Source organism: Poecilia formosa, unplaced genomic scaffold (assembly GCF_000485575.1).
Source record: "Poecilia formosa unplaced genomic scaffold, Poecilia_formosa-5.1.2 Scaffold79, whole genome shotgun sequence".
In the NCBI taxonomy this organism is placed as follows: Eukaryota; Metazoa; Chordata; class Actinopteri; order Cyprinodontiformes; family Poeciliidae; genus Poecilia; species Poecilia formosa.
In genome coordinates this window covers 1,950,489-1,972,718 of record NW_006800018.1, presented here as the reverse complement: position 1 = coordinate 1,972,718, position 22,230 = coordinate 1,950,489, and the positions used below count along the sequence as shown (strand labels likewise).

The 22,230-nt window shown below is 39.0% G+C and overlaps 1 protein-coding gene across 4 annotated transcripts in view; it reads left to right on the top strand.

Annotated features, from left to right (window-relative positions):
* The window catches only part of ntm (neurotrimin), a 276,837-nt gene that overhangs the window by 214,429 nt on the left and 40,178 nt on the right, over positions 1-22,230 (top strand). The window lies entirely within an intron of this gene.

The following is a 22,230-nucleotide window of genomic DNA, read 5'->3' as shown; positions in this document are numbered from 1 at the left end:
AATATGGAGGGTAACATGAAATAAAACCAAAAAATTCAACTGAAAAAACAAACAACACAAACAAAACGATCAGATAAATCTGAACAAATACTTCTCAAAAAAGAACATGAATATTAAAACATACACTGAACCAAATCACAAACATATTAATGCTCATAATTTAAATATCTGGTTCATTCTTAGCTTATGCTAAGAACATTTTTGGCTACTCTAACTTTTTTAATCTGTAAAAAAAAAAGGAAGTGGTTTAATTGCACATTAAAAGAAAAATACATTGATATACTCATTTAACCAAAGACTTCAGGAAAAACTTGTATTTTCTGTGAAAGAAAGTTAGAACACCCGGTCCTCTAATGTCCAGCCCTACTGCTCTTGCTGTGATCCTTTGCTGTAGCCATTTACATCTCCGTCTACATCAGCCATCTTAGACATCAGTCTGAAGACAAGCCCTCAGTTTCAGCTGGTGTCTTGCCTGTTTCCAGTCACTTTTCAAAATCTGCATTAGATTCAATTTAGTCTTTGACTTAGCACAGAAATATCCATTTTCTAATTCACACTTGTGATGGATTTATTGGTTTGTTTTGGCTCAGTGTCAGAAATCCTGTGAGGGGCTTCCAGTTGGTATAAGCTGAAATGATGTTCTTTGCACTTCTTGATAATGGCTCCAGTGGTACTCATTGGAAAATTCAGAAGTTTAAAAATGCAGCAAAAACCTTGGCCAATAACGGGGGTTTTTCTTTGCTTTTACTAGTGATGATACTCTGATCAATACTTTGCTAAAGAGATTGCTTTTCATAGTTGTTTAGCGCTTTATTTATAGTTATTTCATAAATACTGACAGACTTCAGCTGGGCTCTTAATCTCCATTTTTGCTTGTTTCTTTCTATACATTGAATACATTCCAAGTTTTTTTTTTTATCCATATCCTAATTGGTGGACTAACTTGTTTTTTGTTTTGTTTTTTTTTTTTCATATGTGGAATTCCTTTGGTTGTCTTCGACATATGGTGCAAGTTTCACTTCAGCGGCCCCATTAGAAACACGTAAACTAGCGAAAACGTTGAGACTTCCAGTATTAATGTTGTATACTCAGGGCTCTGGAGGCATTTAGTGGCCCATTTTGCTACTCTATCATGTTTCCATAAAACTGTTGAAAAGTGGAAAATGATGAGATGTCAGCTAATGCCGTGTGTCTGCTGGCTGACGGTCCCCCCCGCCCGCCCAGTTAAGTGCTTGCAAGGCAAACCGAGGGTAATGGAATTATTTGTCAGCATGCGCCTATGAAAGATTATACTAAGAGGAGCTGCAATGCTCCTGTTCGGCTCTCACAAAATGATCAATAACAATCCAATTCTTTCGGAGACTGATGAAGAAGTTGTCTTATTTTTCTGCACTTAATTGAGAAACCGGAAGCTATCTTGTCTAATAAAGTGTGATAGTTGGCGACCAGACACACAGCTGAGACGCAGGTCACTTTAGCAACTTTTCTCGTTTGCACTCTGTGGGTAAAACATGTGCTCACCTGAAAAGCAGGCCGAGTTTGGCTTGGACTTTTCCGTTTAGCTTCTGAGGGTCAGAAACATCTCTCACATCGGCGAGCACTTTCTGTTGCACGTTACAAATGTTACAGTCTGAAGACTTTTGTTAGATTCTGGTCATAATATTAAACACAAATTTTAATGTTTCACCTTGAATGAAAGATTTAAAATGAGACTTGATCAATAGAAAACTTGCATCCAGCAGATCCAAACTGTTATTCAGTGTTTTTCTCTCTTTCAAATCTCAGCTTTCTACACTTTTTGAGATTTCTGGCATTCATAATTTTTCTTTTTTTTGACTAATATTTTCCATCTTTCAGATTTCTGATTGATTTTAAAAACACATGCACATGGTAAGATGAATCTGTCTGAGAATCTACAAACCGATTAAGAGAATTAACTATTTTTAAAAAATCTCTGACTATCTCAGTGGTTATTGCAGATTTGGGACATAGGACAGTTCCAGCCACATTGAGGCGAATTACATACAGGAGACAACTTAAAGTTTAAGGTGTTCCCACAAAGTATTTGACACAATTCTGTAAAGGTGTTGAATATTTATTTCCTGTTTTATTCCAACTTTTGATCAGTGATGTCATGTTTGAACTAATTTGATTCCAATTCTTAGTATTATTTGTGTTGCTGTTATTATCTGGTTAGAATTTTATTCAAAATAAAACATAAAAAATCAAATAAATTATAAAATTATGCTTTTTTCCCCCTCATTACAAGTTAACCCTTTCCATGCATGATTTCTGATCCTTTGTGTCAGATTTTTTTTTCCCAAATTCTTTTTTATTTTCTTATTGCATAAAAAAAGGTAGGGAAAAAAATTGTAAAAAAAAAGAAAAAAAAAAAGTTTTCATTTCATTTTTGTTTTAGGTGATCAAATGTAATTTCCTCCAAATACAAAGTTGTTATTTGAAAAATACATCAGTAGTATTGTTCTGTAGGGGTTTTCTGATGTCACAATATTTATTTTTTTTTTACCTGCCAGAGTCGTCTACAGTAGAAGGAGGGAGCGGGTCGGTTGGCATGCAGTATTGTTTGTCGGCCATATTGGATTTAACAAAAATAAGTTCTTGCATTTGCAGCTGATTATGCTTTTAATAAAATACAAGAGTTATTTTTTCCTCTTTAAAGCTTAAACCAAGTAGTTGAAGGCGGGCCGGTCTGTCAGGAACTCCTGGGCCGCTGCGCACACCCATTCTCAGGAAGACAAGATTTCTCTTTTTTACTGTGTATTGATTGCAGATAAGGAGCAGAGTTATAAGATAAAAAACAAAAAACTCGCAAACATCATATTAATTATGTTTTCAATAAAGCACAAAACCCATAACCAGGCGATTGTTTTCATCCTGGACGGGGATCTCTCGACTTTCAGGTCTAACAGGATAACAAGAGTCTGGCGATGGGGAAAAAAAAAAAAAAAAATGATGCAGCTGTAACTCGGGGTAACGATGTTGTGAAATGAACATTTTGAGCAGGGAATGCTGGGAACAGCATCTCGTTAACCTCGAGTTCATTCTTCATACCTTCTGCTTTGATATAGCTGTTGCTTGATGTAACCCCCCTGACTCGTTTTTCTTCACAATGTCGGGTCTTATCATTTCTTTTGTGAAATAGGCCAGCATGTGCTGCTGTTTTAATTTCAAGCTTATTAAAAAAAGAAGGATGAAATTGAGGGAGAGTATTAAAGGGTAGAATTAGCATGTAGAGACAATCCTCTGTGAAATTACTTCAGCGAAGGGCAGCTGGTGTTACCTTTAAATCTGCACTGTGTCTTCCAGTTCCACTGTTTACCTGTTTCCCTTCAGCATTAATTAACCCGCCGCTCACTTCTCATCTCGCCTCCAATCGCTGCGAAGTCAGACCAGCCACTCGAATCATTTGGCATTCCAGATTTGATCGTATTGTCTCAGATTCCCTGTGGCAAAATCCGCTAAACCCGACGTGTAATGTTGGTTAAATAAGGCAAGATATTTGAGGGAAATTGATTTTCTCTTTAAAGCTTCACTCCAGAAAGATCTGCGTTTGCTAATGTTCAAACAGGAAGTGATGTACGTTGTATACCTTCAGATTCCTGACCTATCTGTTGACACATTTTCTGCTACTGTACATGCTCATAATGAAGTGATTCTTGTCATTTTAGACTTTAGGCACTTTGTGAATCACAACAGCTGGTTTTATGCATGATAACAAGTGGGAGGCTTAGTTTCTGTGTCTCAGGATCTATGCCAACCTCACTGTTAGGTTAGGTTTAACTTTTACTAATTAGCATTAATGGGCACAAGCAGCTTTTCTCTGAGGTTAAAGTTGGTGTCTGATTCACATTGTTTACTCGACAATGCTTGTCTCACTGCCTGAACGTGCGAGCTGGTTCTCCGAATCATTAATTATGTCGCTTCATTTGTGTTTTTCAGTTCAAAAGCCGAATGGACATTCGACAGAATTTTCTCTCGTCACAATAAGCCGCGGAAAACACCTGGGCAGCCTGAGATGAGAGGAAATTATTTTTCAAAAAGCCCAGATGGTAATAAACCTGTTTATTTATGATCAGCTCAGTTGTTTCTGTTTTGTGGCATCGACAGGCATTTTTACAAGCAGTCGAATGTTACAATGCAGGGAGCCACAAATTTCTCTTGACTTCGTAAAGTGTGAGTAGAATCTACTCTTTGGTTAGCTTGTTAATTTCAGGCTCCATCATCTGCTCCTTTTATAAAAGTCATTAAGAACCCTGCCTGTCAAAAACTGAAAGGAAACCTTTTTAAATCACCGGATAGTTATTGAGCTTTTCACCGCTGGTGTTACACCGTGAAGTGAATATATTTGCAGATATATGAAATAGTCTCTCCAGAGTGTTCCAAGTGCAGACTGTACTCTGCCTGAGTTGGCTTTTTTTAATTTTTTTTTTTAATTTTTTTTTTTTATCTTCCCCTCCACCCCCGACTCTTTGTGTGGTATTCATGGATAGGATCTTAAGGCACAAAGCGGCTCAAATGAGCTTCCTCCATAGAGAGGCCGGGCTCAGCCTTAGAGATAAGGTAGAAAGACCTCAGTTATCCTCCGCCGCATCGAAGCCTCTTGAGGTGGCTTTAAGCATCTGATCAAGATGCATGATGGGTGAATCCCCTGTGGAGGTTTCTGGGCTCATCACACTGCAGCGGGACCCTTGGGCAGACCCACAACTTGCTGGAAGGACTCTGTAGGCCTTTTGGACCTGGAAAACACTCTCAGATCCCGACCTGAGAGCACCGCTGAGGACCAGAGGGTCTGGGACTTTACCAGGACGGGAGGATGGAGGCATAGATGGATGGACAGACAGATAGATCCTGAACTGGTGGAACTTTGTCAGCCACATCTATTCTTAGGAACCAGATTAAAATATATGACCATGTCTTTTGCAGATGAGAAACAGAACTATTTTCCTTTTATGTAGTACATTTAGGATCTTTTTTTACTGGGGAGAAAATGTGTGCCTCTGTGACCAAAAAAAAAAACAAAAACTGTTTGGTGTTGCTGTTTCAGCTCCCACTTTTTTATTTATTTACTTATTATTTTCTTGCACAGAGACTTTGAATTTTTAAAGCTGGTGTTTCTGGACTAAGGGCTCTAACATGCAACACAGCAGCAGCAGCAGCAGCAGCAGCAGCTTGGGATGATCTACCTTATCTCACCCTGTTGGTTTAAAGACAGAGCTGCTTTTTACAAACATACAGAAAGCTGGAACGGCTAAAAGTCACCAAGCAGTTTCAGTTTTACTGCATCTTTTTTTGAAGGATGAAACGGCGCCGATGTAGAGTTCAGAGGTGATCACTGAAGCCTTTAGTGCCTCTGGTCTGTTTATCAGGGTGAGACTGTTGAAGAAAAAGCTAGAAGACATGTATGGTGAATTAAGAATCGATTTTTGTGGGACAATTGTGGCTCATCATGCAAGAGAGTTTTGACTTAAGAGAGAAAAAAAAAGCCTTTAATGATAAATAAGCTAAAAGCAAACTGGCTTAAGTTAGGCGTTAAAGTGTTGCTTCAAACAATGGGGTGTCAGTGGAGAACAGCTCCCTGATCTACACCACAAACAGAAGCTGCATGTTTTCATGCTCGTAGTTTTTGGTCAGAGAGATTTGATCGCTTTACTTGTTGTTGTTTTTCTCTCTAATGGAAATAAGAGCATGTTCTGTGGTGTTAATCACTGGAGATGCTGTGGGTTCGCTGACACCGACTCAGAGAGAGAAGTCTCTTTCAGTCGGACCGTCAACACCCAAATCCACGCTAAAAGCATATGAAGGCGCACACGGTGTCCGTGCGACCCCGCCGGAGAAACGCACAGAGTGAAAAACCTGTGGAGCCAAAATGACTCTGTCTCATAAAACTGCAGGACGGTTTGAAGAAGGAGAAGGGGTTTTATGTAAAAATGGCTTTTTTGTTTTAAAGTTCTTAGGTTATAATGCTCTTCCCTCATTAAAAACATTCCTGGAGTGTTGCTTTGATTCCTTCGTGGACGTTTGAGAAATCCTTTGATCTCCCACGGCAACCATTTTCGGGGTGCCTAAACGCTTGCTCCAACAAAGCTCTGCCTGTTTCTACGCAGCTCCTCCTTGGAGCTGAACTTCTTCCTCGCATAGAAAGAAAACTTTTAATTTTAATCTGGATGTAGCCGGAAACTAATTTGAAACATGATCTATCTTTTTAATTTCACAACTTGTGACAGGATATTTCAAATTTTGGCAATATTTGGGAGGTGGATGAAGAAAGTTCTGAAAACCTGTGACGTGTTTCAATGACATATTGTGGTGTAAGACGATTCAAGGGCCCTTTAAATTAACGAGTAAGCACCTTGTATTTCAAAAGTTTTGGCCAAAAAAACAGTGTTCTGCTTAACCTGTTTAAATAAGTACAGTTGATGAATGCGCATAGCTGAGTAGTGGAAGTCTCTGATAATTTCACTAAGTGAAAGCATTTATTTGTCAAGAATTTTGGAAAAAAGAAAAACTGAAGATAAAGAGGCACATCAAAACTTATTTGTGTCTTTTTCTATAATCAGTAGAAGAATATTTTTCTTCATCCTGCCTTGGTCAAACTGGACAGTTCAGTTTAATTTGATTATGTCTTTAATTGAGTCTCATAATAATGATACTCTTTGGTGTTTTCCTCCAAGAGAAAATTAGCAAAATGGATGAACTGTTGCCAAGAACACCACACACATGACAACTCACAAGAATGTACTTTATTACTACCTGTTTCCAAGGAAACACAAAAAGAAGAAAAGGAGCATCGTTTTGAGCCACTATTTCTAAATTTTAGGCGTGCAGTGCACTCTTCGGCTCATCAGTGTGTTCTTATCTGGGTCTGGCAGTGAGTTCTGGGTCGGCCCCGGGGCCTCTGCTGCAGAAGAGTCTGTTTCTAGGGGCTTAAACATCGAGTGTTTTAGGTTTCATGTATTCATGTTCAAGGATTTAGTGAGGACCATTTCCCAATAGAATATTAAAACTTATACATGCTAAGTTACGGGAGAAACTACTGAGAGTGTAGCGCACTGAACAGTGGGGCTAAATTCATTATATATATTAGATACTTTTAGTGTGCAGAAAGTTTAGATTTAATCTCACACTTTCATTTTTTTCCCCATCCCAAATCAAGATGTTTTGAAAATTCTGATTTTGATGTAGGCAATAGCAAGTAATAATTTTTTTTTTTTATACATATCTTGAGCAGCTGTTGGCTTAGCAGAAGGTATTATGAATATATTGGACATATAAATGAATCTCATCACTGTTGTGGGGATAAGAGAATAATAATAAATCACATCGTCTGATTTGCCCTCCATCTCGACGTCCACCCACTGAAAGTTGACTGTAAAGTGTAGCCAAGCAATACTCCTCCAGTTGCTCTGGAAGTACATTTTGAGGGCTTTCAGACTTGGACACCCTCTGTGGACTCAGGAAGTTTGTTGCCCTCCAGGGCTTTAAGTAAGCCTTCACAGAGTTCAGCGGTTTGACTGAAACATGTATGAGTGCCGAGCCGTCAGCGCTGTTCCGATGCTTCGTGATAACAAAATAAAATCAAGTCTGCGGATAGGTAATGATCTTTTGTTCGAGGAGAAGATTACAGAGAAAAAGATAAAAATCAGAAAGTTTAACTTGGATGTCTTAACCTCAGTTATATTGAACACGATCCGTATTTTATTGCTATAAACGCATAGAAAGTAGTAAAGTATGTGGCTGCACAGGTAGCATCTGCTGTGGTGTTGCATAGAGAAATAAGTCTAGTCAATAATAACGGACAGTCCACAAAGATACAGACATCCTATCATTCTAAAAAACAAAAACAAAAAGAGAGAGTCTAGTATCTAAGACGGCAAGATGAACTGTTTCTTTATGGGACTGAATCCTCTTTAGCCCAATTTAAGCTACTTGACTGACTTGATACAGTCAGTTTGATCCAGTTCAGTTTCATTCAAGTCATTTCATTTGAGTTCAGTTCATTGGTGGGGATAAGACAAACGCTGTAGGTTTGCATCAGTCTAAGCACTCCGAGGAAAAATGAGATTTTTACGTTTGTGAAATGTTCAGCTTGAACCAAAAGGAAGTGTTTTTGATATTTTTCTGAAAATGTGATGTAACAATATGAATCTACGAGCTGATTTTTGAATCTTATTGACCTCTTGAAGTGCTTTATGCTAGGGTCCCAATTAGCCAATCACACAGATGAGTGGGCAACTTTGAGTTAAGTGCTTTGCACCTCAACATGTGACCCTAGTTTGGACTTGAAAGGCGAGTTCTCCAAATAACTTAAGCAAAGTTGGACATTCCCTAAATACAGGTTTCAAGTTCCAAGTTAAGCCATCATGCTATGAAAAGATTTGAAAATAATCTTTCTTATGAAGAAAAATGTATTTCACTGAAAAAGTTGATACATCCTCAATGACACAAAAATGGAGCAGAATAAAACGCTGATCCAGCCACGTGTCACAAACGACGGTTTACCTTCACCGAGTCAAAAACTGAAGGAGATTTCTTGGGTAATCAAATGACTAATTATCATAATAATTTACAAAAAGAAAGAAAAAAAAAGTCCTAGCATTCTCATTTTCAGATTGAAAACATTTTTTTTGTTTGTTTTGTGTTTTGTTTTTCTAAACCTAATTATGTGGACCAATTAAATAACTGACTCACAATGTGCAAGTGACATGTTTGGTTATTCCTAAAATTAGTCAGCTGCGTTTCCGCCAAGTATTTTGCAACTGAGAAAACAGAAACAAAACAAGGTTTTGCGTCACAGTTTCAGGGACAAACATGGATGGAATAAACGAGGAGAATTCATTTTCTTTTGCGTTACAAATGTAATTGTAGGTTGGGGAAATTTGAATATGTCATGTAGCGCCTAATCTTGACCCTAGAATAAGATAGTTAGAGTAGCGTTTTTAGACAAAATGATGTGCAGTGCAGAATACATTCCAACCCTTATAGATTGATTCATTACCGTGCTGACAGTTTTCCCTTTTTTTCCCCCCCTCTTTTTCTCATTTTTTACTCCAGTGCACATTATCAGCTCTTTGCAGACTCTGGTCTTCTTAACTAATTCCCACTGCCAATTATTACAGGCCAGACAACAGCTTGTTCTTCATCCAGTGACCCTGAGGCGCCGAGTGTAACTGGCCACTGTATCAGAATCAATCTTTCAAGGTGATAGCAGAATCCTTTGGCAGAAGAAAAAAAAAAACAAAAAAAAAACAGTAGGATAACAAATTGGTCACCACTGGAAAGCCGATGCCTTGGCCTGTTGGAAACAGATTGGAAATCAGTCATGATTAAGCTAACTGTTGTTCGGTGGTCAGACGAACCAGGAAAACGTAGAAACCTTTGCGAGACAACAACAGTTTGCTAAGGAAATGCTTTTGCTTTGTGAACATGCGAACTTCAATTTTATATTTTCAGAAAAGCTCTGGGTACATTTGGAGTAGCACAAAAGTTTTATATAAATATCTCTAAAGGGAAACTGCTCGTGGAGCGTTTGGCCAATTAAATAAAACACCCACCTACGTAGGGTCAGAGGGTAGCAACATTTCTAAGCTATTTTTGAATAAACCTAATTTGTGCTCCTGACAATACACAACAAATATTGGTATCAATAAAGTCTATTATAATCTATCAGGACTAAATAATAAGAACAACCTGACACACTCATGCCTAAGGCTAATTTGGAAAGACCAATTAACCTAATAGTTATCCTTTTGGACTGCCAGAGGAAAAAGTGGAATTATTCAGAAACATGCACTGGAAAAGCAGGCAGTGTCCATGCAGAAAGACCGAGGATGAGGATTAAACCCAGGACATGCTTGCTGCAAGGATTTGGATTGGGTGATTTAACTATGTTTAATAAAGTAAAATGATACAGGGCGTAAGTATTATGTTCACTGAAACTGGTTCTGTTCTTCATTAAAAAGTGCCTTCTTGTTTTTCTTTTTTGCAATTACACCTTATTTATCTTACACAGAGAAAACACCAATCACTTTTATTGCTTTGGGGTGATTTTGATTGACTCTTATACATGAACACTTTCCAGCTCTTACAAGTTGCTGTGGGCCCACTTCTATGGACTCTGATGTTCTGGTGGATTTTCCTGGACTTCGTGCTCAGAATCATTGTCCACAGCTCAGAAATCCGATGATTGTCAGATGCCAGTTCTGACTACGAGACCAGTTTGAACCCAGCTGGTGCTGATTTCTTCACTTTGTGGCAAAGATGGAAGCAGAGTGGAGCCAAAGGACCGGATAAACAAACCACGAGGAAATACTGCAAAGCTAAAGACTTGGTGCAGTAAACCCTCCACTGTCACCACATGCTTGTTTAGGAGGCACGGTAATGCAAAGTTAACGACTCGGTGCTATCAGAAGATGGATAACATTTTACCATTTGGTATTATAAACTTAACTGGAAAGCATTGTATTGGAACTAGGTTGAAGTGGAATTTGCATCACTTGAATATGAAGCTGTGCGGATTGAATTTTTAGGTTTTCTGACGTTAAAATATGCTGAAATATGCCCTTTAGCTGCTGGAAGGTTCCTCTCTCTTTTCCCCTCTTTCCTTTCTGTGTCTGCAGAGACCGGTAAAGCTTGAAACATGGCTATTGTTGTCTGGCTTCCTTTTAATTCTCTGTCTAACCGAACGCGCTGCTATTGGACAGATAAATACACGGACTCCTCCGTGTTTACTCTCTGGGAGTTATTTTACCCACTCTGGATACCGCGGCTCTTCTCCCGTCACTTTTAGGTCCACTTAATTCTGAATCGATGCTCATCAGCAGAGGCCAGGGGTGACTGTAAATGCCTGACAACGGTGCACTATCGATCAGCGTCCACCCAGAATAATTTAAACTGCACACGTCATTATTGATATGGCCAGAACTGACCCAGATTCACTGTTGCCGCTCGCGGGGGCTCGTCAGGGCAGCTGATAGGCGGAACGGTGTGCGAGAGTCCGCTGAATGCCAGATAATTACAACAGAGAGTTGTTGATTCCCTGACCGTACACTTTGCCAGCAGTCTCTTTGTTTTCTTGTTTGTTTGAAATCTCCCCCCCGCCCCCCACTCTAATAGAGGAGTGGGTAATGAGGTCGTGATGGAAAATAAACCAGCAGTGTTTCATGCTTTTTCAAGCCATCAGGTCCGGTCGAATACCTGGAAATCCTAGCCGCTGGCATTGTAGCACCTAAAATATCAGTTGATTAGCTGGCGTCTCTGCTGTATTACTTCTTCGGGAAAGCCTCAGAAAACGGCGACAATTGAATTAAAGGTCAAATAAATCTGTATAACGATCAAACTGGGTGAAAGCTCCTCCTCTGAACATCGGCTTCAGTTCTGACCATCGTCTTTGTCCTTTTTTTTTTTTACAACGTTGGGTGAAAAGTCTGATTTTGGTCTCATTTGAACTGAGCAGCTTCTTCCAGGTTTGCTGTGTTCGCCACATGGTTTGGATGAAATGCAAACTTAGACTTTTTCTGACCTTCTTTAAACAATAGCTTGAGTTGTGCTACTATCCACACATTCTCCCGTTTGAGTAAAGTATTGATGGTAGTGTACAGATCCTAAAACCCAGGCCAGACTTAGAACCTTTACTGCCTTAATTTATTTATGTTTTGGTACATAAAAAAATCAATCATTCCTCTTTAGGTGGTTGAACCATATGAATAGTTATGACAGTATAAATACAAAATTGTGCTTTTAGTGCTCTAATTAGCTACTTTAGAATAATTTAAACATTCTAACAACAAGGAACCTCTATAATATATATATATATATATATATATATATATATATATATATATATATATAATAGAGTTTGCTTGTAAACATTATCGGTATACTTACTTATATTCTTAGCTGCTGTGGGAAATTATTTTAGCCAAACTGATGAAATTAATCCACACGTCTCTGTTGTGTGATGCTGTTTTAAGACTTCACAAAAAAAAAAAAAAAAAAAAAAAAAGCTGCATTTAAACTAATTTGGTCGGTGCAGTTATCTGACCCTTATGGTTATCTTAAGGTTTCAAAGTCAAGTGAATTGAATGCATGTGCAAGCTAGATTTGTGTGTTTTTTTTAAAAACAGTTTTTAAAGAATTTTCTGTACAATTCACTATCATGTACTGAACTGTGACCAGCTGTCAAAAACAAATCACGAAAGTGGTGAAAAATAAAAACTAAATATAGAGGATTTTTGTAAGGTACTCTGGATATTTCCACTGAAGACTTCAACTGGTCTTGTCAGTCCATACTAGTGATGCATAATAACAGATGCAGCTAAATGTAACATGTTAAGAATATTCTGACACAGACACTGAGTAATAAAGTCAATGTGTTGTAAAAAAAAAAAAAGGAGAAAGATATTGCAGGGTGAAATCTCTTTCCTCTGTATCTGATAACTTTTTTTTGGAGTTAAAAGATAATTTAGTTTGTGATCGCTGATTTACTGGACCTACTGTGGCCTATAAGAAACCATTTCTACAATATGTGCTAGAATTTGCATTGTATCAGCTCAGTATAAGCACACGCACACACGCACGCACGCACACAGTCATGATTGCCATCAGACGGGTTGCTGCCTTTGTCCCACTAGCTTGTCTGTTTTCTATATTTTTTTACCTCTGTGAAAACAAAGTGTAAGGGAGTGGGAGGAGGGTGAATTTCTGGCTGCTTACTGGCCTATGTTTATGTGTGATCATAAGAACTCGCATTAAACCCTGGCTACCTGTGTGTGCGCGTGTGCGTGTGTGTGTATGTGAGTACATCTTGGCCTGGCCTGTTGCTCTGAATCCAAAGCATTTCCATCGGGACAAATTATATCCTCTCCAAGAAATGTTTCCTCCTCTCGTATAAGGGCCTCCCCAGAGAGGGGGAAGAGGCCAAATCGAACTCGGCTACATCACCCGTGAGTGACCTCCCTGAGCTGGTGGGTGATAAACTGGAGCAGCATTGTGTCCGTGGAGCTGTTTGTGGAACAATGGACTACTGTGCATGAATAAAATCTAAAATGCAGTCCCATAATTCTTAACTTCTTTACTTATTGTCTTGCACGTTTCTTTGTGAATTGTATGAAAACGTTTTTGTTTTTGCTTTTGCAGTTTTGGTGGATTTTATTCCTTCAAGATTACAATACGTTGCTTATTGCACATTAAATTTACTATTTCACTATGCTATTATTTCAATGTCAAAGGAAGATTCATGGCTGCCTGGGGGCTTCCTGTGGTTAGAGCTATTGTCTCTGATCATAAATGCCCTGGGCCCTAATCCTAACCACACAAGGTCCCTGAGTGGGTGTTCTGCTGCTGGATGCTCTTCTGCTCCTTCTAAAACAAGCAACAGCAAAAGTAAAGAACTTTGTGTGGAAAATAGTGAAGCAAGATGTAAATAAATCATGCAGACCCTTAAAGTTTAAACACAAGAGCTGGTGTTACAAATGGACAATGAGTCGAAGCAAGTCTGGCTACAAAGTGGCCTGTGGTCAACAAATTCAGTGTCTTGGAGAGGGCATCAAAAAGACACTGGTTGCTCAGTTAAAACATTTCTGTCCAGAGGAATGGACAAAAGAAAATCCTGCAAGTGTTTCTGAGAAGCTTGCAAACGAAAACAGAAACAGTCCTTTCAGGTTTGCACTGTAAACGAATCTACAAATTGATTATCACAGATTTGGTCTGATGGGACGGCTTCTCCTTATTGTAAGGAAAATGCAAAACTGCAGTAACAAGATCCGCATGCCTGACTGTCAGAAATGCTTTCCTTAAGCTGAAACATGAACGAATCAGCAATATTTGTCTTTCAGCTGATCTTCAAACATGACTTTGCATTTCGACAATTTGGTGCAACTCTGGTTGCCAGGATGCAACGCCGCTGGGCTTCATGACAAGTGTTCATTTAAAGGGCTGCAAAGAGTCAAGGTCAATTTCAGCAATCTTTTTTAATAGACATCACAGCGGCTGACCTTCTCACAATAACAATACAATTCACCTTAGCGAAGCTGTTTTATTCCTGTATAGTTACTAGCGGTAACTATTGACTTTAAACATAGAATGTCTTAAGATTAATAGAATGAAAGCTTAATGTGTAGAGCAAAAGCAACAACCCAATGTCATTATTTTATATTAAAAGATATTGTGTTTTTATGTAGTGTTAGATAATATGTGAGTCATGTGCTGCTCAAACCAGAATGTTTGTGTTGTCTACTAAATGAGACAAGCATGTTGGCCTAATGGAAACAAAATGATCCTCAACTTGATGCAAAAGGTTTGTTTTGACTGAAGACCTAACAGTAATTCCCATGGATTTCCAATCTGTCAAATAAACAATCAAAAAGCACGTGAAACGGAATAAAGAAACAATACAAGTGGCAAATAACAAACAAAAAGCAAAACGACAAATTTAAAGTCCTAAATTCTGTGAAAGTTTTATATTTTAGGCTGGAAGACGAGCCGTTGGGCACGAATCAACCCTGTGGTCCCATGAACAGCTCTCGGTGAACGGATCATTCACAAGAGACTCGGTTCACTCAAAGCTGACATAATGTTGCGCTGTAGATAAAAGAGGTTCTTGTTTAGAAGTTGGATTCCTTCATATATATTTTTGCAGAAGGCCTACCAACACTACTTCAGTCAAGCTCGATGCACCGGCCTCAGGCACGTCACATGTTGTAGTGCGGTCACCTCTTACACTCTTGTGTTGTTCAACACTGGCGGAGCGCCTGTCAGCATTTCTGGACTTTTCTACTTAACGGGAAACCTTGCCCTCTTAGACATTTGCTTCCTCCTGTGACTTAAAGTTGAACACGATTGCGGTTCGGTCACTGTTATAGTAGAAATTCCTGAAATGCAAGGCAAGCTGAGTTCGAATACCACCTTTGGAGACGTCTTGCAGGCACAGAAAGTGCAGGAGAGAACAGACCACAGGAAGACATAGTGGGGGGGGTGTGAGGGCAGCAACATGAGGTGCTTGCTGCCAACATAATGTCGGTAAGCTTTGTCTGAAAAATTCAGACCCAGGAGAAGCGATCTTTATGCAAGCCTGACCGAGACCCTTCCTGGCTGTGCTGCATCAAATAAATACTGGCCTGAAGGGAGTGAATATTTAAGCAATCAAGTTTTCATGTTAAATATTTTTTGCAAAAAAAAAAATCAATTTTATTGATCATTACTGATTTGTAAAGGCAACAAAAAGTGTAAAAAAAAAAAAAAAAATCCAAAGGGGTTGCCAGATTCTTCCTAGTCACTTTTATGACTAGGAGAAGTTACAAAGGGGAGAAATATAATTTTTTGTCATGGTCTGTTCATATCATTGTGGCCATAAAATTAAACCATGTTGGAACGGAAATGATCAAAGTAGGCGCAGAAAGGAAGTCAAACTGGAACGTCCAATGATCCCAACTGCTTTGATGATCAGTGAGATATCAGCGATCGCCTGAGAGCAGAACCAACTTGAGACGGCTATGGGAACTGACAGAGATCATTATAGCAACAGAAGTTTAGGCATTAGTGCGTTTTGTCTGGCCAGCTCCTTTCTGCACAAATTTGAAACTGTAAACTATCCTTAGGACTTGCACCTAGTGTGAGCTTTTCTGCCTTGCGTATCTTTACATTAGCCCTGGAACAGCCTGGCGCTAGTTCAGGTTGCACTCTGCTATCTGATTGTTTACCTGCTGTGATAGGCTTCCAATGGGAACAGATATAACTCTGAGGCAAAGCTGTGTACCTGCTCAAATGTTCTTGAGCAATACATTAAAGATACAGGTTTGAAAAGCTCACCTTTGTGTGGGTGTTTGACAGGAACATGTTCTGAATGCATCAAATGCATCGTGCGACCGTTCAAGGTTAGCAACAGTACAGTCCACCCACTTAATATCGATTAAGTTCCCGTGTTGCAACTGTAAACTTTTAACCCATTCAGAGTTGAGCTACTTGCTTAAACAGAAGAATTTATGAGGTGGGATCTTCTGGTCAAACACTTCCACCATGTCGAGATGTCCAAGTAGTTCTTGTTCTTATGCGATTCACCAGCAGTTACTGAAACAGTCAAGAAGTTGTAATTTTTTTTTTCTGTGTTTTATCCATATGAATGGAAGAATGCAAGCTTCCCTGCTAAGTCTTCTCTTAAAGCAGTGATCTCAAACCGCAGTTCTCGAGGGCCAAAATCCTGTAACTTTCAGATGTGTCCCTTGTCCCACATGCTTGAAACCACCTGACTAGTATGCAATCAAGTGCCTCTGCTAATGAGCTAATCTTGAACCCGGGGTGTGCAGAAGCACACGTTTGAAAGTCGCAGGAAACTGGCCCTTGAGGACTGGAGTTGGAGACCACTGTCTTAAAGCATAACAGTTTTTCTGCCCTCTTGCTTCTTTCACGTTCTCTCTCCTGATGTCTTCCAATAATTAGCAAAAACAGAAGCTAAACCTTCTGCTTGGTGTAAAATGAAAACATGCTAATCATAGTTTTGTTCAGTGAGCGCAAGAGACTGTAGGCAGTCTGAACTCGCCTGTCTTGCTGTGACACATATTCTCTCACTAAGGGTGTGAAGCAAACTAGATACTTTTTTTTTCATTTGTGTGAAAGAAATCACACACTCACCCACAACTCTATTAGATGCAGCATGCCAGTACCAAGACGAACCCCGTTGTGCTTTAAGAACTGTCTTAATTCTTCACGGCTTGGATTCAGCAATTCAAACTTTCCTGCAAGATTGTGGTTTAATATTGACATTACAGCGCAATGCAACCGACAGAGATTTGTTGGTCGCATTTCTGTGATTCACCGTGTCACAGAGGTGCTCCTCTTAGATCCGGTGACTGTGAAGGCAAATGGAGTAAAGTTCGCTCGTGGTTTATAAACCACTTTTGGATCGCTTGATCTTTGTGACGCGGCGCACCGTCCTGCTGAAAGCCGCCATCAGATGGTCGGCATGTTGTGGTCATAAAGAGACAGATGGTCTGCAGCAATACTCTGTGGTCTGTGGTGTTTAAAACATGCAGATGTTCAGCTTGTACCAAGGAACCACAAAACAGGACAAGAAAACTTTCCAAAATTATAACCTCGCCACCTCCACCCTGATTCTATTTGAGCTTCCCGTTATTGTCTCTGTGGCATTCATTGTCTTACTTGAGTCCATCGAAATGTTCGATAAGCTACATTAGGAATCCAGTCTTAACTACAAATTAGGCGATTTATTCATAGACCCAATAATTTAGATTAAAACTACCAAGTCAGGACACGACTTGATTATATATATAAAAAAATGATAGCCAAATAATCCAGTCTCAGTTGTTGTTTCTAGATTCCTCCCTGATAAGGCGTGAGGTTTAAAATAAGACCTAATCCCATCACTGAACAGCAAGATCCTACACCTGGTTATGGACTAAATACAGACAGCTTCTCTCCATCATAAACAAGTTTATTACACAGAAGAATTGTGAGAACTAGTGAAAGAAGGATGAAACTAATAACTGCCAACAGTAAAAGCAGTAGAAATCCTAAAATAGATGAAAAAAGAACCAATTAAATGGTTAAATGTTGTCACAGTTCAGTACAAACTGTGAATACGGAGAAAGCAGGTTTAATCCATGAGGAATTTAGATCGTCAATTAGTTTGAGCTTATTAAGATTAAGAGGCAAATTAGCTCTAAATTCAGACTAGTTTAGACTAATCGACAAGCTTGATATTGATTCCAAATACCATTTTACTAAAGACAAAACTTTAATTTGAGACTGTAATTCTTTATTATTCTTGACCAATACAGCGTCACTTTATAAGTAAAATAAAGTAATGGTTTATTTGGAGAATTCTGGAATTCTCCAAATGATTGATCCTTTATCTTAATCAAATGAACACAAAGAAACTAATACCATGCTGTTGGAACAAAGCACCGTGAAATTCAATATTACATATTCATGAGTGTCATCTGTTGCCAATGTTTCGGGGAAGCTGGAGTCCTGACTTACATTTAGCTGATGTTAGCTTCAATGGAAAGCCACAGCAAGGGGTTGTTTGAGCTGCTGTTTTCGTCTCAACCCAGTTAGCCCACTCCGCTTACCTCTAACATCATGAGGGCTTTTTGTTACCGGATGTTTTCTCTTTTTTTCGTGCCATTTTGTGTAAACTCGGAAAGCGCCAGCAGATTAGCGTTTCCTAAAACACTCGCACTGGGCCGTCTAGCGTCTGGCACCAACAGGACATCCCACATTCGAAGTCGGATAAATCCCCTTTGTTCCAGACGGAGACGGCAAGTTTAAATTTCAGCGAGTCGTCTTCACCCGTGTGTAAATGTCTAAGTGGATTCCATTGCTTCTGTGCAATCGACCGAGTTTCTCGTTGTGTTTTTATGCAATTAAATGGGTCTACCTAACAAAAAGTCACAATTCTTGATGTGTTATGTTTGTTGTCCAAAACAAAATCCTTGTAGTCAGACAGGAAAAAAAAGAACAAAAAGTCCATCTGATCTCCTTCAATATTCATTTGAGCATTCCCAAAAAATTATGCTTGGATTTCTTGGGATCCAATCAGCAACACTCTAGGAGTCATGATGACTCTTCGCCACCCAAGAGAGCCTACTGACACACACAGAAAATTAATACGAACGCATGACCTTTATATCTATTATATAACAAAGGGTAATCAGGCAATGTTTTCATTTAAAGGCTCCTCACCCCTGTGACCTTACAAAGAATATGTTTGTTTCCAAACTCTGATGGAAATCGTATTTCCTGACATTTAAAAGCCCGGTCACTAACAGCAGGATGGATTTTTATGCAAAAGTGGACATTCAAGTTGTAAAGCAGACAATTTCATAAAAACCATTTAATGCCATCATTTTGTGCAATTTGCGCTTTAAAATGCTGACATTTTGTAGAAATGATATTTTACTCTGAAGTGCATGACCTTTGCTCTGCTTGAGCAAGGGTCATGGAAATGGTTTTGTGTAGAGGAAGAACTTTCAAAAGCAATTTGTACAAGCTAAGTTACTTTCTGCTCTGTTTTCATCACAGAACATAATAAACATGAACTTTATTATTTAGTGTATAAGACAGCAGCTGACCTATAGATACAGCGTTATAATTTAGGCATGAGCGCGTTTTGTCTGGCCAGCTCCTCTCTGCCGAGTACACAAATTAGAAACTGTAAATTTGTCTGTCTCGCGTGTCTTTGCATTAGCCCTGGAACAGCCAGGCGCTAGCTCAGGTTGCACTCTGCTATTTAATTCCTTCCTACTATGATAGGCTTCAAATGGGAACAGGTGTAACTCTGATGTAAAGCTGTATACCTGCAAAATACGCTTGGAAAAGAGATGGGGGAAAAAAAAAAAAAAACATCAAGTGAAATCAACAGGAAGGACTGAGCATACTTGATGTCACAGCTACACATAACCTGATCATTTAAGTACTTTACTTTTCTGTTGGACTATATAAAATACAAAGCCAATGGCAGTATGAAGACCGATTGTGTAGCTCATGGGATTCTTAAGTAAAGTGCAGGAAAGAAAGAGATCAAAACAAGATGCTTTCAAAGACCAGAAGAGAGTAAGGAGTGAAGACGAGGCTCCAGGGATCAGGGCGCGACCCAAAGAGGTCACAGGTCATGGAGCATCCCTTTGTCTTCAGAGCAGCAAAGTTCCATAGCAGAGATCAGTGCAACTTTTCAATAAGCTACTTGGAAGGTGTGCACTTAGCAACAGACGGCTTTGATGGTAAAGTGGCCAGTGCACCAAGAAGGATGCATTAATGTCTCAGTGAAAACGGCTGGAGACACTTCTGAGAATATTGAGCTAAAAAAATAAAAAATTAAATAGCTTTTTTTTTTTGTTGGGGGAGGACAAAAAAAAAAACAGCCAAAACTGCTTATAGCTGAATACAGTAAACTTACAAAGTTTACACAAGAAATACACGAGGCGCCTTTTATCTTTAACATTTGCACCATATTGATACCGGGGAAATAAGTGCTCAAGTTTTATAGCTTTTTTTTACTTCAAGAAAATATATATTTTCTCTTCTGTTATGTTTTGTTACTTTGTTATTGTTATTTTATCCTCAGCGTGATCTCTCCGGTGTGTCGGGAAGCTTCGGTTCATTTCGGGGGCTATTTGCGGCTTACTGTGAGGCAGCAGGGCTGAAAATGAGCACCCAGGGTCTAAGACCTCAGGCCAGAGCAGTGTTAACCCCCAACCATGTGAACTGATTTAGAACTTTATAAATTAAACAGCAGCTAAAAAAATTTCCGATTTGAAGTACATTTAATCTGTATTTTGTGTGAACTAATGTGAGAAAATGATACCTTATGGTGCTCTTCACGAATTTAGAATACAATTGAACGAGAGGCTGGCAGGCAAGTAGAATGGCAATGTGAATGATCAGTCAGTTTTATTTTTTAGAAGAAATTAGCTCAGTAAAGCAGATTTACATTTCTGTATATCCAGTGATTCTGTCTGCTTAAAAAAATGAGTTAATATACACACATATTTGCTGGCATAAGTATTTTATTTATAGGTTATGTGATGCGTGTTTCCATTGTTGTGCAGGTATTTTGCGCGTTATCGTTTATCATATAATTCCAAATATCACCATTCCAGATTTTATAGTCGTCAAACATGAAATATTTGACGACTGCAGTTTTTTTGAAGTGAATCTACATTTTCCTGCTTTGTTGTCAGTTTTTGTTGTGATTGTGACACCAGTACGTCTGATTTTGTAGAGGGTGATGTTTGCATTCATCAGTTAAATTCTAACTCAAGCGTAGATTTATTTTTTGAAAATGCATCATCTTAAAAAGTGTTTCTAACCTGTGCAATTTGTACAGTTTTATAGACTTATGCTTGACTTACTACAATTATACAAGTACAAGAAGTCATGTAAATATCATGACTTCTTGTATCAGACATTTCAGGAACACTTTACAGTGAAAATCAGTCATTCTCCATTCACACACACATTGAAAGGCCTGGTGATGGTGAGCTACTGGGTTGTAGCCACAGCTGCCCTGGGTCAGTCTGGGTCTGGGTCAGACAAGGCAGGTGAAGCGTCTTGCCCAAAGACACGATGACGGAGACGGAAGGGGCGGGGCCTCGAACAGTCAACCCACCAACTGCAGGGCAAACGCCCACCGACATCACCCCCACGTTGTTCTTTAGTGTTTTACGGACACATCATATGTGCAGTCTTATATACTTCTTCCATTTTCTCATTCCCTTCGAAGCAGCAGCGGCTTTATGACCCTACTGTTTCTCATCACAGTGATACTGAAAGGTGATGCCAGGAAGCTGTTCATGTTGCTGACCCTCTCTGATTAAATAGAAACCTTAACAGAAAAGTTGCTCAGTTCCTCTAAATTTATTTAAGTTTTGTTTTTTTTTCTTTTTCTTACATTTTAGAAGGTCTTCCATTCAATTGCAGGCAATAGAAAAAGTTTAGAAGTGTCAGAAGTTACAATGTTACGACCATTATTGAAAGTCTGCTTGTTTGTTAAAGGTTAACGCTTTAATAATTACTGTGTAGATATCCATTATTAGCTGAAACCACAATTTGTGTTTTAAAACACTTTTGATATTTTTGAATATTGTAAATGAACTTACTTTGCAAATAATTATCTAATAATTACTGACAGATTCTGACAGATTTCATTTCTATTCAGTGGGGAGTGTAATATAGGTAACAGATGCATGAAAAAACATCAAAGAAATAATGAAGCATTGACTTAAAAATGCTGAAAAGAAATTAGAAAAAGTTAAGTCTAAATGTTTGGTCACTATTTGAAACCAATTTAGACTTTAGAGATGGACATTGTATCTCTTGGACTATGAAAATGAAGTCATTTAATCGCTCAGTGTAAACAGTAAAACTGGAACGTTACACTGAGAGTGTAAGTGAAAGAGGTGATACGTAGAGATAGGAAAACGTAGAGTACTTACCCACGGTGGGACCTCAGAAGTACAGAATGAATGAAAGAGTGTAACGGTGATATTTGCTTTCAGCTTAGTGCCGGACCGCTTTGGGTTGATGCTGCCGGGAGTTCTGACACAAACTCTTGCACGGATGCTGGCTCTCGTGAGCCCGTCGGGTCGTAGAGGGACTGTCATCTCGAATGTAAGCGGTGTGTTTTGGGCCTGAAAGCGTATGGCTCCACTGGAGCACTTTCTGCAAACCAGAACATTTTAATTGAAGCCTGTAGGA